At 39.7% G+C, this 16,241-nt stretch overlaps 1 pseudogene; it reads right to left on the bottom strand.

Annotated features, from left to right (window-relative positions):
• Window positions 1–9,078: 9,078 nt before the first annotated feature.
• On the bottom strand, window positions 9,079–9,178 carry LOC117796262 (annotated as a pseudogene).
• Between the last annotated feature and the right edge of the window lie 7,063 nt (window positions 9,179–16,241).

The raw sequence follows: 16,241 nt of genomic DNA, 5'->3' as shown, positions 1-16,241 counted from the left end.
TTTGATGTATATTGCCAAATTTCCCAGATACTTGTTTTTATTATCTGTAGATGTTACCGTTGATGTTTTCTATTAGCTCAGGTCCGGTATTCGCTGAGAGAACTGAATCATGTCCTCAAAGGAGCTTAAACTGGTAGAGATGAAGTCTAATAATGCCGGTGAGGTAGCTGAAGGAACTTTCAGAGAGAATGAATGTCTGAGGGGAAAGGAAGCACCTTCTGTTGTCCATAGTTATCTGGCCCTCTACAGTACACTAGGTGTGTTCATTGGCAAGAGATGCGTAACAGAGTACCACGCGCTGAGTGGCTTGAATAACAAAAATTTATTGTGTCACAGTTCTTTTTTTTTTTTTTTAAGATTTACTTATTTATTTATTTGACAGAGATAGAGACAGCCAGTGAGAGAGGGAACACAAGCAGGGGGAGTGGGAGAGGAAGAAGCAGGCTCATAGCAGAGGAGCCTGATGTGGGGCTCGATCCCATAACGCCGGATCACGCCCTAAGCCGAAGGCAGACGCTCAACCACTGTGCCACCCAGGCGCCCCTATTGTGTCACAGTTCTGGAGGCTAGAAGTCTAAAATCAAGTTGTGGGCTGGCGGTTCCTTCTAAGGGCTATGAGGGAAGATCTGTTCCAGGCCTTTCTCCTTGGCTTGCAATTGGCCGTTCATTCCCTATGTCTGTTCACATAGTCTTCCCTCCATGTGTGTCTGTCTCTCTGTCCAAATTTCTCCTTTATATAAAGACTCCAGGCATACTGGATTAAGGCCCACTTTAATGACCTCTCTTTAGCTCGATTATCTCTGTAAAGTTTCTGTTTCCAAATAAGGTCACACCCTAAGGTACTGGGGGTTTAGGATTTCAGTGTAAGAATTTGGGGGTGAGGTGGGAGTGGGACAAAATGCAACCCAGAACACAACGTGAACCCAAACAAGAGAAAATTGGCTTTGTTGATCTCAGCAGTATTACACACCGTCACGTTATAGTTACATAAATGTAAAGCAGTTGAACATCTGATTAGGAAATAAAGATAGGATCTAAAAACAGAAGATAGCAACCTGAAACTTATCAAGACTAAGAAACAGAAAATGCCAAGTACTTCCTGCATTGCATGGCCATCTTAATGCTGACTGTTTCTGGTTTTGAAGGTTGAAGTCTTGCCTCCAGGTACACAGTCCCGTCACTCTGGATTAGGAATTCTCATGTGAAGACTCTACTGACTTTCCATTGGTAAAAATTCCCTGGCCATGCATTTTAGGTAAACCATCCCAAGTTAGCTCTCAAAATATCCCCTACTGAGTGTGTCACATAATTTTCATTTTCTTTTTCTCTTTAAACATCCAATCTCTGCATGGGCTCTTTAACCCCAAAATGGTCAGTCTCCATGTGGCAAAACCTCATCTACCCGTAAAAGCTGGGCTGGGCGTTCTGTGGAGGGAGAGAACTCTACTTACTTTTTCTGTAACTTTCCTCGTTGGGAATTATCCTGGCAGATATAACTTGCTTTGTAGCTGAAATATTACAGCATGTAGGATTTATGAAAGCGCTTTGTTTCACAGCAGGTTATGCTAGCACTTAGACACTGGATTTGGAGATTAGGGGCGACTTTAGTCCTGCATTACATGAGAACCTTGTGATGTGGAATTTCTCATGGAAAGCCACCCTTCAATACAATATGTCATGGCATATTATCTTTGTGAGAGTGTTTTCTCTTCACCAAACTGTGATTGTAACCTTTTCTCTTGGGTTGTCTATGCCCTCTCCCTGTGTCTCAAGCTCCTAAAATAATATTTTGGGTTGTCAGAAGACTAACCACCCAGCTAAAGTGGAAAAGGAGATATTGAAATGCTTTATTCTGGCTTTGCTTTCCTGCAAGTGACAGGTTTTCTTCTCTGGGATTTATGTTATTGTTTTAGGAAATTATACTCATTTAAATCTAAACATAGTTAAAGCAAGTAAAATATAAGCTCATTACTTTTCACTCACATGTAACAGTGATTCTGAATAACAGGGTCGTTCCCCTCTTGACTTACGCATGGAAGTTAACTGTGCTGGAAGCTAGACCACCTCTGGCTACGAGCCCACTAGAATTTGCAAGGTGAAGAGCTTTGAGTAAGGTCAACACTAGGATGGGAACCTCCAAAGAAAACCCAGATGTCTCAGATGAATATGTGATTTTAAATGTGTTTGATTATATCCCTGAAACTCTAGTGGCAGATCCCTTCAGCCATCATCTTGGGAAGACTTTTCACCATACCTATCACTACTTAAAATGTGTAGGTGAAGCGTCCCCTGCTCAGGGTAGCTCTCCATCAGTGGCACGCCGAAGGCCCATGGCACGGCCTCACAAAAACCCATCGTTAGATTTCAAGGATTCTGTGAGGCAGTTGGTTTTGTTTTGTTTTGCTTTTTGAGAGAGGGAGAGAGAACAGGGGTATGGAGAGAATCTCAAGCAGAATCTGAGTGTGGAATCTAACCTGAGGCTGGATCTCATGACCCTGAGATCATGGCCTGAGCAGAAATCAAGAGTCTGATGCTTAACTGACCCAGCCACCCAGGGGCCCCTGTGAGCCAGTTGCTAAACATCGTTCATTGTAAAAACTTAATCATATAAACTTGCAGTTAATAAATTATATTAAAAACAAAGGTGATAAATACTCAAAACTCATCACGTGTTAAATGTTACCACATTTCACTGTTAGCTGTGATCTTGAGATTCCGTCTGAACGAGTGGTGCCAGTACCACATCGTGGTATACTGGGCACCTCCCTACCCAGCTGCGCTCTGGCCCGTCCAGTCAGGGACATCACATGGGTAGCGAGAAATCAGTCATGGTGGGAGGAGTTACGTCACAGAAATCTGCAAATGCTACAGATTAGAGCTTCCCCCGCAGATCCAATTGTCAGCCATTTACCGGCACCCTCCACCCGCTGCATTCGTAATAAAACAGAACAACCTTCCTCAAAATGCTATGCAGAACTCTGTATTTTTCTCTTGTGGCTTCATTCTGCTATGGAGTTCCAGAAATGAAGTACATATGTCATTTTACTCAACTTGGGCAGAAGTGCGGCATCAGACTGTGAGTCGAGAGAAGACCGGTTCCTTACTGGGTGCGGGGAACTGAGCATTTCCCCCAAACAGGAAAGAGAAACATGTGATAGACTTAGCAGAGGGGTGTGGTTCTGAACCAGGAAGAGAGGCAGTCAGCCTGGCGTTGTAGGTCTCATAGGTGGAATGCAGAGAGAATTCTGGAGAAACCCCACTAGTACTGTGGCTGCAGGAGCTTAGAACAGGGCCCTACAGGCTGTTCTTAAAAACGTTTTCACCGGTCTGCAGAATAATGATAAAAATGATCTTAAGAAGATAATGCGGTTTTTTATGAAATGATTTTTTTCATTAAAAATTACTTTTTTTATTACGGGATCATAGATTAATGATCTCAAGAGCATAAAGATGACTTTATTAGAAGCATGAGGCTATTATCCAAACTATATATATGGGTAGTTTATATCTTCAGAATTATGTTGTCCCCAAAGTCCATTTTGTGCCCATTTCACCTGCTTGCAATCAAGAATGCTTGTTTTTTCTTTAAAAAAAAAAAATTGTTTTAAATGGTGATCAGGTTCCCAGGCTAGACCAAAAAAGCAACCGCACCACAGAATAGAGTTAGTCACAGCATTAATCTTGCTAGCCTGAAGTCTGAATGTGGGGGAAAGGGGACAGTCTTTGAAGGAATAGAGGGCAGAAGACAGGAAAGAGCATTCCTTTTCCTTCTCCTGAGCCCATGAATCGTGCCCTAGGAGAATCTGAACCAGGTGAACCATGTCCTTATCCATTTCCTCACCTCGCTTTGGGCCTTGCTCTTTCCATAGCTGGTGTCCCTTCTCACTGGGCTTGCATTTTCTCGAGGCACTCAGTATTCTCCACCGTGGTACCTTCCAATGTCTGTCTGAATTCCGAAAGTGCTCCAAGTTCCACAGATTACTTGCCCTCTCCTCCCCTCAGTCAGAGCCCCTCCATCTATTTTTCCAACACAGCTGGTCTCAGGTGTCATTGAACAAGTTCACACAAACATATGAATGACTGATAGCTCCTAATTTTCTAGAAGCATTTTAATTTTTAGAAACGAATCTTGCAAACGCAGGTTATCTCTAGTTGGCACTAGGTTGCAACATTTAAAAACAAACAATATGAAAACCAAGTCAGAGTAGGGTTGCAGGGGTGGGGGGGCGGGGGGAGAGTATTGGAATAGGAGGGAATGGGGCAGGTCCCACAGAAACACTGCAAGAGAGTTGCTTAATCCTTTAAAATGTGTTTGTGATTTTCACAAACTCCTCCCTTTGACCCACAGATTTTCCAGAACTGGCCAAAGTCGGATTTTCGTTAATCTTTGTTTTGGTAATTGCCCACTGGTACAAGCAGCCACAGAATAACAAATGTTTTAAGATTAAACATTATAATCCTCTAAATTTTTTCAGATTCATATTTGAAAAGCTCCTCGTTTCCCATGAGGGGTTTTTATGGGAACTGTGGAGCTTTTAGCCATAGAAGGGGGATGGTGTGAGGCGAAGCGTGTGAGCGAATGTGTGTGCGTGTGCACACAGCGTGTGCGGGAGTACCTGTATGCACACTTGCACACGCTATTTAGCATCTCGTAAGAAGAGCTCAGTGTGTAATTAAACACACAAGGAGCTGCAACAGACTAGCTCTGCCAGCTTGGGAGACCTGTCTTAATCAGCTCTAAAACCTCCACCCACGTCTACAATCCCTTCTACCAGCGATTCCCTCTCAGACCAAAGTCCTCCAGCCGTGGTTACTGAACGCGTACTTTATGCACAATTCTAATCTCATTGCTTCTTTTTTTCCTGGTTAAATGTATACTTACTCCCCTATGCTTTGCACAAAACAGGTGTCTTCTGGGGCTTGAATTCCCTTTTGATCTATTGTTCAGAGTTAACTAGAACGCTATGATCATCTCTCAATCAGCTTTTATTCATGAACAATAAATGTTCATCAATTAGCTGTGGTTGTTCGTCTATAAACCCGAGTGGTAATGAACACCCGCAAATGGCGATGAACACACATCAGGTGTGAACAGCAGACGGGAGTTTGCACGGAGGGTGATCACTGTGGGTCATATCTTCATCTTGCATTCACAGTAGGTGCAGAGCCATGCAAAACACAGAAGGCACCGTGGCGCCTGACCTTGAGGAACTGAGAGATGAAGAAAGCGAAAAGAAGAGTGCATCTCTCATTTTGCCCCGAGGAACGTCACCAAAGGAAAGGAGAGAAATCTCTGCGATTGGAGAGAAGTTCAGACAGAGCCGTGTTTGAAATGGAAGCTGTGCTTCTGGTTGGGCTCGGTGCAAACGCAACACAGGACCCACCTCCCACTTACAGGTTTGGCTCGGCAGCACCTGCCTGCTTTTTCATTCTCAGGAACTGTCTGATGGAAATACAGTACAAGTCCCATATATACTTGAAGGTGTTCTAGTAGCCACATTTAAAAAAAAGTATGAAGAAACAGGAGAAAGCACTTGTAATGATATATTTTATTTAACCAAATACCTTTTCAACATGTAATCAAATAAAAATTTAGTAATTTGCAGTCTTTGTTTTATACTGTCTTCAAAATCCATGTTTTTTACGCCTGCAGCACATCTCAGTTCATACTAGCCACACTGCAAGTGCTCAGTAGCCACATGTGGCCAGTGGTTACATAGGCAACAGCAGAGGTCTAGAACATTCCACTCAGGAGAGTGCTGCATGTGTGCTAAAACTCACATTTACTGGGGAGGAGAGGTTTTGCTGTCATGTTCTGTCTCTATATCCTACAGTCAGAAATTGGTTGGAGGCAGGAAAGGGATAGGGCAAATCATTTTTAGAGTTTTCCGAGGAATATTTAGCAAGGCTTGTTATCATCCTGAGGCACTTAGGGACTGAAGACGGTCCTTTGTCAGAAGCAGACTTTCTTTGTGATGCATCAGAAGAATTCCCTGCATTCTGGGAGGTTTGGTTTACGTCCTTACGTGCTAGGCCTGGCCCTGGCTGTCCGCACCGTTCCTCTGGGCTTTGGATTGACAGGAATTCCCTTACCCATACTCTCTCTCCTATCGGGCTACCTAAAGGGAATTCCTTCTGAGAGCATTTCCTTCTGGCTCTGGTCATCTGTATAATGCCGAGGCTCTGCCACTGAGGGAGTGTGACTGGCAACAATAGCTTCTACCCCTCTGGTGTTGGGACTCCTCAAACCCAGCTCAAAGACACTGCTTGTGCTATCCTCACCTCAATCGTTAGGACTGGCCCTTTAATGAAGAATCCAGGTTTCTGAAAAATCCCAATGATTCGGTGATTAGTCTCTGGCAAAGGTTTTTGAATTTGAGAGCACATAGGAAATCTTCCAGAGTGTTTATTTCTGCAGTTCCCGGGCCTCTTGCCCCAAGCGCCAGTCCTTGTGTGAAACTTCCTTTTCAAGAGCCCTCCGGGTAATTCCGAGCGAGGTGGCTTGGCTCTCTCTGGTTTAGAAATACTGGCGGCTCTTGGAACCCAGGTTCCTATTCATGGAACGCATTGCTGTGTCTTCAGCTATCCCCCATTAGGAGGCAATGCGGTAAATCATTTACCTTTTCATTTGAAATTATGTTTCAAATCCTTTTTGCCCATCAGAGGGGTTCCCATGTCTTTTAGGGAAAAGAAGCTGCTGGACGGTTGTGTGGTATTTTTTTAAGATAACAAAAGGGAGGTATTGAAGCCAAATGAAAATCAAGTATCACCTAGGGCAATACGAGGCGTGTTGTTCACTTATCTTTCTTCCCTATCCTTGCTAGATTCTTTTTCTTTTATCGGTTTTATTTTTTAATTAATAAGGCTCTCTTCAGATAAGGGAGAAAATACAGATAAACTATTAGACACTTTGCCATAGACCCATCTTTCAGAACTGTTCATTTCTCTTTCATAGAATGGATTCCTAACATTAATTCTGTTTGCACCTGCCTTTTTAAAAACTTTAATCTTATACTTTCCTATAAGCTTAAAAATGTCTTCATATTTTTATTGTTTTTAATGATAGTTTCTTCTACCAAAGGAAAGCTATATCGTACCTTTCTTCTTCAGTATACCATAATTTCATCAACCCTCTATGTTGTAACTTTTAAGTTGTTTTTTTTTAAATAGACTTTATTTTTTTAGTGTAGTTTTAGGTTCACAGCAAAACCAAGAGGAAGGTACAGAGATATCCCATATAGCCCTTGCCCCCCACACATGCACAGCCTCCCCATTATCCACATCCCTCACCGGAGCGGTACATTTGTTACAATTGGTGAACCTACACTGACACGTCATTATCACCCGAAGTCCCGAGTTCACATTAGGATTCACCCTTGGTGTCATACGTGCTGTGGGTTTGAACACATATAACAGGACACATAGCCGCTATGAAAATACCATACGGTGTGGTTTCACTGCCCTAAAAATCCTCTGCGCTTTTCCGACACATCCCTCCTTCCCCCAACCCCTAGCAGCCAGAATCATATACCATAGAGCCTTTCAGATTTTTTTCTTTCTTTTTTCCTTCCCTTCCTTCCTTTCTTCCACCCGTCTTTCTTTCTTCTTCTCCTCCTCTCCCTCCTCCTCCTGTTCTTCCTCCTTCCTCTTCTTCAACAAAGCTCTGGCAAAGATTTCTTACATACATTTCTTTTGGGGAAGAGCTTGAATTTTTAATAAATAAAACATAAAAACCAGAACCTAATACCCATTTCCCACTACCCCAAATTGATTACTATTAATGTTTCAACACATTATCCCAGCTTTTCCCTGTATACAAATATTTTTAAAGTATATGAATGTTCTTAAAAAAAAGAGAGATGAGACTGTTCCAAGGCAAATGAAAACTCCCTTTGATGACTGTCTTCTAAACTGATCCCCTCCTTTCTCAGCAGAGAAAATAACTATGATGAGTAATCCATTTTTACACATAATATACATATACCATATACGTATTAAAGACATTTAGTAAAGTCTTATGTTGTTTTACACAAACAGTATTGTTCTGCATGTATCATTCCATAGTTTGCTTTTTCATTCAGTAACATTTTTGATAATCTGTTCCTATGCAGTTCTACAGAAATCTAATTCATTCCTTCCTATTATGATGTTACTATCTCTTACTTATGTATGGAAATTTAGGCTGCTCTTCCTCTTTTGGGGGGGTCTGTTATAAATAGGATGTGAACATGTGTGTGGGTATTTCTCTGTCTTTGTGCATGTGTATCTTTTTCTCTAGGTTAGACACCAAAGGTAGAGTCATTGGGTCGGAGTAACATAGTGTTTTTCTTAATAGATGGTGTCCAATTTGTCTTCCAAAGTGGATATGCCTCGTTATCTTCCTATCAACAATACATATTAGAACCTTGACAATGCTTGACTTTGGAAAAAAATGTTAAGCTTTGACAGTGTCATGGATGAAATATAGCTTATTGTTTTCCATCGAGTTTCTCAGATTAGTAGTACAGTTAAGCATCTTTTCAAAGTTTATTAAGTAAACATACACTTATGGACAATTATCTGATTATATTCTCAGGAAAAATTCCTATCTGATCAAAAACTGTATTTTAAGGCTTTCAGAAGATATTTTGAAATTTCCATCTAAGAATTTTGTAACTCTTTATATTCTTATTGAAACCATGATAAAATATTCATTTTCCACACTCTCACAAAACTCTGGATTACTCCATCTTTGCCAATCAGATAAGCAAAAAGTGTGCCTTGTTCTAGTTTTTCATTTCTTCAATTATTGGCAATGTTAATTTTTCAAAATCCATATCTACATTTTTAAAAATTCACATTCTTATTCATATTTCTTCTTTTTTAGATAATGGTTTACAACTTTAGCCAACTTTTATATTGGGATATTCTTTTTTTTTTTAACCTACTGTCATACAATTTACAAATTCTTCTCAGCTTGACATCTCTTTTAACTTTGTTTATGATAATTTAGTTATATATACGTATTTTTAAAATTGTGTTTAAGTAATAACATATTTCCATTACATTTTCTGTCTTCTATTTTTTTTATTATTTTTCAAAAATATGGAATATTTGATGAATTTGCATGTCCTCCTCGTGCAAGGGCGGCGCTAATCTCTGTGTCGTTCTAATTTTCGTGTAAGCTGCCAAAGTGAGCACTGCCTTCTCTTTTAAATAACTTATATTTCTTATATCAAAAGGCATGTGCATTATGAAAATTCATTAAAATACAAATAAAAGAAGAAAGCAAAACCCATGTAATTTTACCACTTAGAGATAAGAATTATTAATAGTTTGAAGAATAACCCTCCAGACTATTTCTATGCATATCTACTACACATATATATTTTCCAGTAATTCTGCTGAGCTCGTGACTCAGGAATAACGTTCTAGGCCAGTGGTTCTCCAACTTTGGCACACACCAGAATCACACCTGAAGATGCTTGTTAAAATACAGATTGCTGGGTCCCACTCCCATAATTTAGTGAGGGGACCCAAGAATTTGCATCTCTGACAAGTTCCCAGTGATGCGGATGCTGCTGGCGTGGGTACCACACTTTGAGAACCAGTTTTAGGCTCTCCCCGTCTAAACTATCACGTTGCAGTCACTTCTCTACTCAAACCCCTTTTATGGTTTCCTCCTGTCTCCAGGACAAAGTCCAGAATGCTTGGCAAAGCGCACAAATCTTTTATGATCCGGCCCTGAGCTGCTTGCTCTCCAGACTCACTCCTCACACTTGGCCCGGCTCTCCACCCCAGGAGGCTGACCTGTATGCACTCTGTCAACAGGTTCTGTGCTCTGCCTTGTGGGTCAGCTGTCAGGAGACCGGAGGGTGGGAAAGACAGCAATCACAGTATTCCACCCCTGCCCCACCCTTGGGCTTCTTTCCTCTATGGTCTGGCACTGGCTGTGTTCCTCTACCTAGCGTCCAAATCGATTTGATTCTTTCCTATCGCTGTGGCTCTCACCAAGTTCTGGTCATTTTCCCCTCCACGGGACCCTTAGGCTTAGGGACTATAACAACTTCCTGCTGTTGTTGGTCTGAGGTAAGCTTCATCACCCCCTTTGGATTCTTTTACCTCTGTCCACACACACCTCTGTGGTCAATCTCTTCAACACATTCTCTTTAATTACCCCTTTTGGTCACTCCTTCTCTTTCCTGCTGAGACTGGCTAATCCAGGCCCTCCTTACTTTTTTTTTTTTTTTTAAAGATTTATTTATTTTTAGAGAGAGAGAAAGCACGAGCTGGAGGGGCAGAGGGAGAGGGAGAGAATCTCAAGCAGACTCCTCACTGAGTGTGGAGCCAGACATGGGGCTTGATCTCATCACCCTGAGATCATGACCTGAGCCAAAACCAGGAGTCAGAGGCTTCACCAAATGAGCCACCCAGGGACACCCCCTCCTTTCTAATCTTATTTCCCACAAACCTTTTAGTTGACCCTTCAACAACATGGCGGGGGTTGGGGCACTGACCCCTGAGCTGTTGAAAATCCATGCATAACTTTTGACTCCCCCAAAACTTAACTATTAATAGTCTACTGAAACCTTACTGGTAACAGTCAATAAACACATTTTATTTATGTTATATGTATTATATACTGTATTTTTACAATAACGGTAGGCAAAAGAAAATGTTATTAAGAAAATCACAAGGAAGAGAAAGCACCTTTACAGTTCTGTACTGTACTTATTGAAAAGTCCAGGTATAAGAGGACCCACACAGTTCAAACCAGTATTGTTCAAGGGTCAGCTGTACCATGCAGTTTACAATCCCTTGCTTTTCTCTTTGGCTGAAAAGTCCTTTTACTTTATGCAGAAAACTACTCCTCTCCCTTTAATCCATAGGTCAAAAGTCATTGTCTTCATAAAGATTTCCCTTCTCTTCAAATTTACTCCACATTTCTGGGACTTTTTCATATACAGATATATTGAGATATATTTCACAAACTATAAAATTCACTCATTCAAAGCATACAGTTCAGTGGCTTCTAGAACATTCTGAGTTATGCAACCATCACCACAATCTGATTTCTGAACATTTCATCACCCGTTGAAGAAGCCCTGTATCCATTAGCAGTCATTCCCTCACTCCTCTCAGCTCCTGAGAGTGGCGAACCACTCATCTACTTTCTGTCTCTATGGTTTTGCCTGTTCTGGATATTTTATGTAAACAGAATCATGCATTATACTTTTGTGACTGACTTCTTTCACTTAGTATAATATTTTTACGGTTTATTCATGTTGCAGCATCTATCAGTATGCCATTCCTTTTTATGGTCAAATAATATTCCACTACACAGATATGTGACATTTTGTTTATCAATTGATAGACATGTAGGTTGTTTCCATTTTTTGGCTATTATGAACAAGCTGGTATGAACATTCATGTACAAGTTTTTGTATGGAGATGTTTTCAATTCTCTTGGGTATAGACCAAGGAGTGCAATGTCAGGGTCCTAACTCTATGTTTAACATTTCAAGGACCTACCAAAGTGTTTTTCAAAGTGCCTGTACCATTTTACATTCTCACCAGCAGTGTATAGTTTCAATTTTTCTTACACCCTTCTCAACAGTTGTTATTGTCTGTCCTTCTAATTATACCATCCTAATTTGCATGATGAAGTATCTCGTTGTGATTTTGATTTGCATTTCTCTAATGATTAAGGAAGTTGAATATCTTTTTATATGCTTATTAGCCATTTGTATGTCTTCTTAGGAAAAATTCTATTCTGGAGTCTTTACATATTCTGGATATTAGTCTCTTATCATATATTTGATTTGCAAATATTTGCTTCCATTCTGTGTGTTGTTTTCACTTTCTTGCTGGTGTTCTTTGAAGCCAGAAGTTTTTAATAATTTTGATGAAGATCGACTTATTTATTTTTAATTTGGTTGCTTATGCTTGGGGTATTGTAGCTAGGAAACCATTGCTTAACCCAGGTAATGAAGGCTTATTCTAATGTTTTCTTCTGAGTTTTCTAGTTAACTCTTACATTTAGATCTTTGGTACATTTTCAGTTACTTTCTGCATATGGTGTGTGAGAGAGGCCCAACTTTGTGCTTTTTTGTTTTTGTTTTTTTGTTCTAAACATGTAACTATTCAGTTGTCCAGTACCATTTGTTGAAAAGACTATTCTTTTTCCCATTCAATCATCTTGACATCCTTCTTAAAAATCATTTGAACATAAAGGTGAGGGCTTCTGGGACTTTTTATATACAACTTTACTATAGCACTTACCACACTGACTTAATTTAATAAAATATAAGCTTCTTAAGTCTAGGAATAAATCATGCCTGCTGATGTAGGTAGAGCAATACATCTATCATTTAAATACAGTATTTAAATACATCTTAGTGTTTTCTTCTGCTAAAATGCAAATGATATCTAGGAAAGGACATTATTAATTCCTAACCATAGAAGAGATCATCAGATTAAGAGATAACAGGAACTCTAGGGAAGGAAGCACAGGGCAGGTGGGTTTTGATAGAGGAGTTAGGGGAAGGGAAAATCTTCAGCATTGGTTTCACTTGGCTAAGGCAATACCTTGGGCAATTGGAAGTGTACTTCCTGGTGTTTCCTTGAAAGGAGCTGTGTGGACAGAAAAAATAGAAATCAGGATGTAAAAGGAAGGAGCTGAAGAAGAATTCTTCAAGGGCCAGCCCATTTTCTGGGAAGCACAGAAGTTAAAAAAGTTACCAGAGAAGCTTTGGATATTCAGTTAAGACGAGCTGGTGGGTGCCTGTAATAGAGCCCTTGGTTACCTATTTAACCAAAGTAGCAATAAAGTATTTAAATATAAACACAAACTAACACAATTAAAAAGGACCATAGCTCTATCATAAGTGAGGAATCTTTGAGGGGAGGCACTTAAATAATAAAAGTTATATTAATGTCAACATGAAGCACAGAACATTTTTCTAAAGCACAGAAGTTTTGCTGTCTAGGCAGATTATACTTAAAGACTAACCCTTCATGTTGTAGGCAAAGTCAGCAATCAGTAAACAAAGAGAAAAGCAAAAACAACTCAAAACTGAGCAAATATTACTAACATTTTTAACACACTCCCTAGCTTCTTTTCAGACTCAGGTATTAAAAACTAAGGCAAATAAAATTCACTTGCCGAATTTTGTCCTCTGAAGTTATTTCAGCTTTCCTTTTCTCACTACAAAGGGTGTGGTACTTTGAGTTCTCTTCTCAACCAATTATAATATCTGGCTGGTTCCCTCAGTATTAGAAAAAAATACTTTTCACATGTGTATTTTATATTTGTATGAGAGTAATTATTTTATCCTTTTGTAAAAATTATTCTTTAACAGATGACACACAGAATCCTGTCACCTTTTGCCACATGGTTTTCTGACCAAGAACTCACAGGATGGGAGACAGCAATTTTCCTCTCTAGCCTGAGAAACAGAAATAAAATCTTTTACTTCTCCTCAGTGCTCCCTCATCCTTGGGGGATCATCAGTTCTCTCATAGTTCTCTGGGGTATTAGAAATAATTCTAGTGTTTAGACTTTTATGAAGACAAAAAAATCTATAACATAGTAATAGGCTTCAGTTTTGTCCATCTTAAAAGGCAGATTACTTTATTTCCTTAGTTTTTCCTCTACATCTCAACTACCTTGGTCTTGCTTTAAAGATTTTTATTTCCAAAAGCTTTTTGTTTGTTTGTTCTTCAATTTTTTATAGCATTCTGTTCTTGTTTCATGGTTATATCTTCCCTAATTTTTTTAAAGTTTTTATTTATTTATTTGAGAGAGACAGAACATAAGAAGGGGGAGCGGCAGAGGGAGAGGAAAGAGCAAGTTCCCAGCTGAGCATGTGGGGCTCCATCCCAGGACCCTGAGATCATGACCCGAGCTGAAGGCAGCTGTCCAACTGACTGAGCCACCCAGGAGCCCCATATCTTCCTAATTTCTATAGTTATTAATAATGACTTCTTTAGAAGAGTTCTTACATTATTTTTATTTCCTCAAAGTACTGTCTTTTCTTTTTTCTCTTTTTTTTTTAGTTTGGGTTGAATCTTTGATTTTCATGTTAGGAGCTTTCCTGAGATTGTGGCAATCTCTGGCTTCTCATGTTCAAGAGTAAGCAACTGAAAAGTACCTTGCAAGCTCTAGGTGTGTTGTGTTTACTGGGCACTTTTTCCCTCCCCATGCCCCTCTCTCTAACCCACTCTCCCATACAAGATTCAATTCAAGCACTACCTGTTTTTTGGAAGTGATTCTGGTGTCCCACCCTGCCTCAACACTTTCCCATCCCCCAATTCCACCCTACATAGACTGGGGGCAAGTCTGGCTCTGCTCTTGGCACAGTCACATACAGCAAGTATCTGTAGAAAGAATGAATATAGGAATGTCCACCTCTGACATGCCTTTTATTTGCATTACTCATGGTTCTTTCTCAATTGTGGAAAAATCAGAAGACCAACAATTGATAAAATGTGTGTGTGTGTGTGTGTGTGTGTATAGTGCTGCTGTAAGTATTGGGGTGCATGTATCCCTTCAAATTAGTATTTTTGTATTCATTGGGTAAATACCTAGTTGTGTAATTGCTAGGTCGTAGGGTAGTTCTATTTTTTAAGTTTTTGAGGAACCTCCATACTGTTTTCCAGAGTGGTTGCACCAGTTTGCATTCCCACCAATAGTGCAAGAGGGTTCCCTTTTCTCTACATCCTCGCCAACACCTGTCGTTTCTTGTGTTGTTGATTTTAGCCATTCTGACAGGTGTAACGTGGTATCTCATTGTAGTTTTGATTTGTATTTCCCTGACGATCAGTGATGTGGAGCATTTTTTCATGTATCTGTTAGCCATTTGTATGTCTTCTTTGCAAAAATTCTATTCATGTCTTCTGCTGATTTTTTAATTGTATTATTCGTTTTTGAGTTTGATAAGTTCTTTATAGATTTTGGATACTAACCCTTTCTCAGAAATGTCATTTGCAAATATCTTCTTCCATTTCACAGGTTGCCTTTTAGTTTTGTTGATTGTTTCCTTTGCTATGCAGAAGCTTTTTATTTATGCAGAAGTCCCAATACTTTATTTTTTCTTTTGTTTCCCTTGCCTCAGGAGACATATCTAGAAAGAAGTTGCTATGGCTGATGTCAAAGAGGTTACTACCTGCATTCTCCTCTACAATTTTGGTGGTTTCATGTCTCACATTTAGGTCTTTCATCCATTTTGAATTTATTTGTGTGTTTGGTGTGAGAAAGTGGAACTCCTAGCCTCAGCAATCAGGCAACAAAAAGAAATAAAAAGCATCCAAATCGGCATGGAAGAACTCACTTTCACCATTTGCAGATGATACTCTATATAGAAAACCCAAAAGACTCCACCAAAAAACTGCTACAGCTTATACACAAATTCAGTGAAGTCCCAGGATACAGAATCAACATACAGAAATCTGTTGCATTTCTATACATCAATAATGAAGCAGCAGAAAGAGAGATTAAGAAAGCAATCTCATTTACAATTGCACCTAAAACAATAAGATACCTAGGAATAAACCTAACCAAACAGGTACTCTAAAAACTGTGAAATACTTACGAAAGAAATTGAAGATGACACAAAGAAATGGAAAGACATTCTATGCTCATGGATCAGAAGAACAAATATTGTTAAAATGTCTATACTACCTAAAGCAATCTACACATTTAATGCAACCCCTATCAAAATACCACCAGCATTTTTCGCAGAACTAGAACAAAGAATCTTAAAATTTTTACAGATCCACAGAAGACCCTGAATAGCCAAAACAGCCTTGAAAAAGAACAGTGTAGCTGGAGGCATCACAATTCTGGACTTCAGGTTATCTTACAAAACTGTAGTGATCAAAACAGTATGGTACTGACACAGAAATATAGACATATAGATCAATAGAACAGAATAGAAAACCCAAAAATGAACCCACAGCTATATGATCAATTAATCTTCAACAAAGCCCCAGAGAATATCCAATGGGAAAAAGTCTCTTCAACAAATGGTGTTGGGAAAACTGGACAGCGACATGCAAAAGAATGAAGCTGGACCACTTCCTTACACCATACTTTTACTTAGAAGGTTGCTGTGTTTTTGATCGGAGCTTTCAAAAAGCCAGGCAAGCAACCTTACAAAGTCACTTGTAACTGAAACCCAGGATTTGGTTCCCCGTGTCCCTCGCAGTGAATGTCTGGACTGCTCAGGGGATAATGCCTTATAAATAATGTCAACTGTGGA

Source organism: Ailuropoda melanoleuca, chromosome 14, assembly GCF_002007445.2.
Source record: "Ailuropoda melanoleuca isolate Jingjing chromosome 14, ASM200744v2, whole genome shotgun sequence".
Classification (NCBI taxonomy): Eukaryota; Metazoa; Chordata; class Mammalia; order Carnivora; family Ursidae; genus Ailuropoda; species Ailuropoda melanoleuca.
The sequence above is the reverse complement of the archived record's forward strand: the minus strand, read 5'-3'. Positions and strand labels throughout refer to the sequence as shown.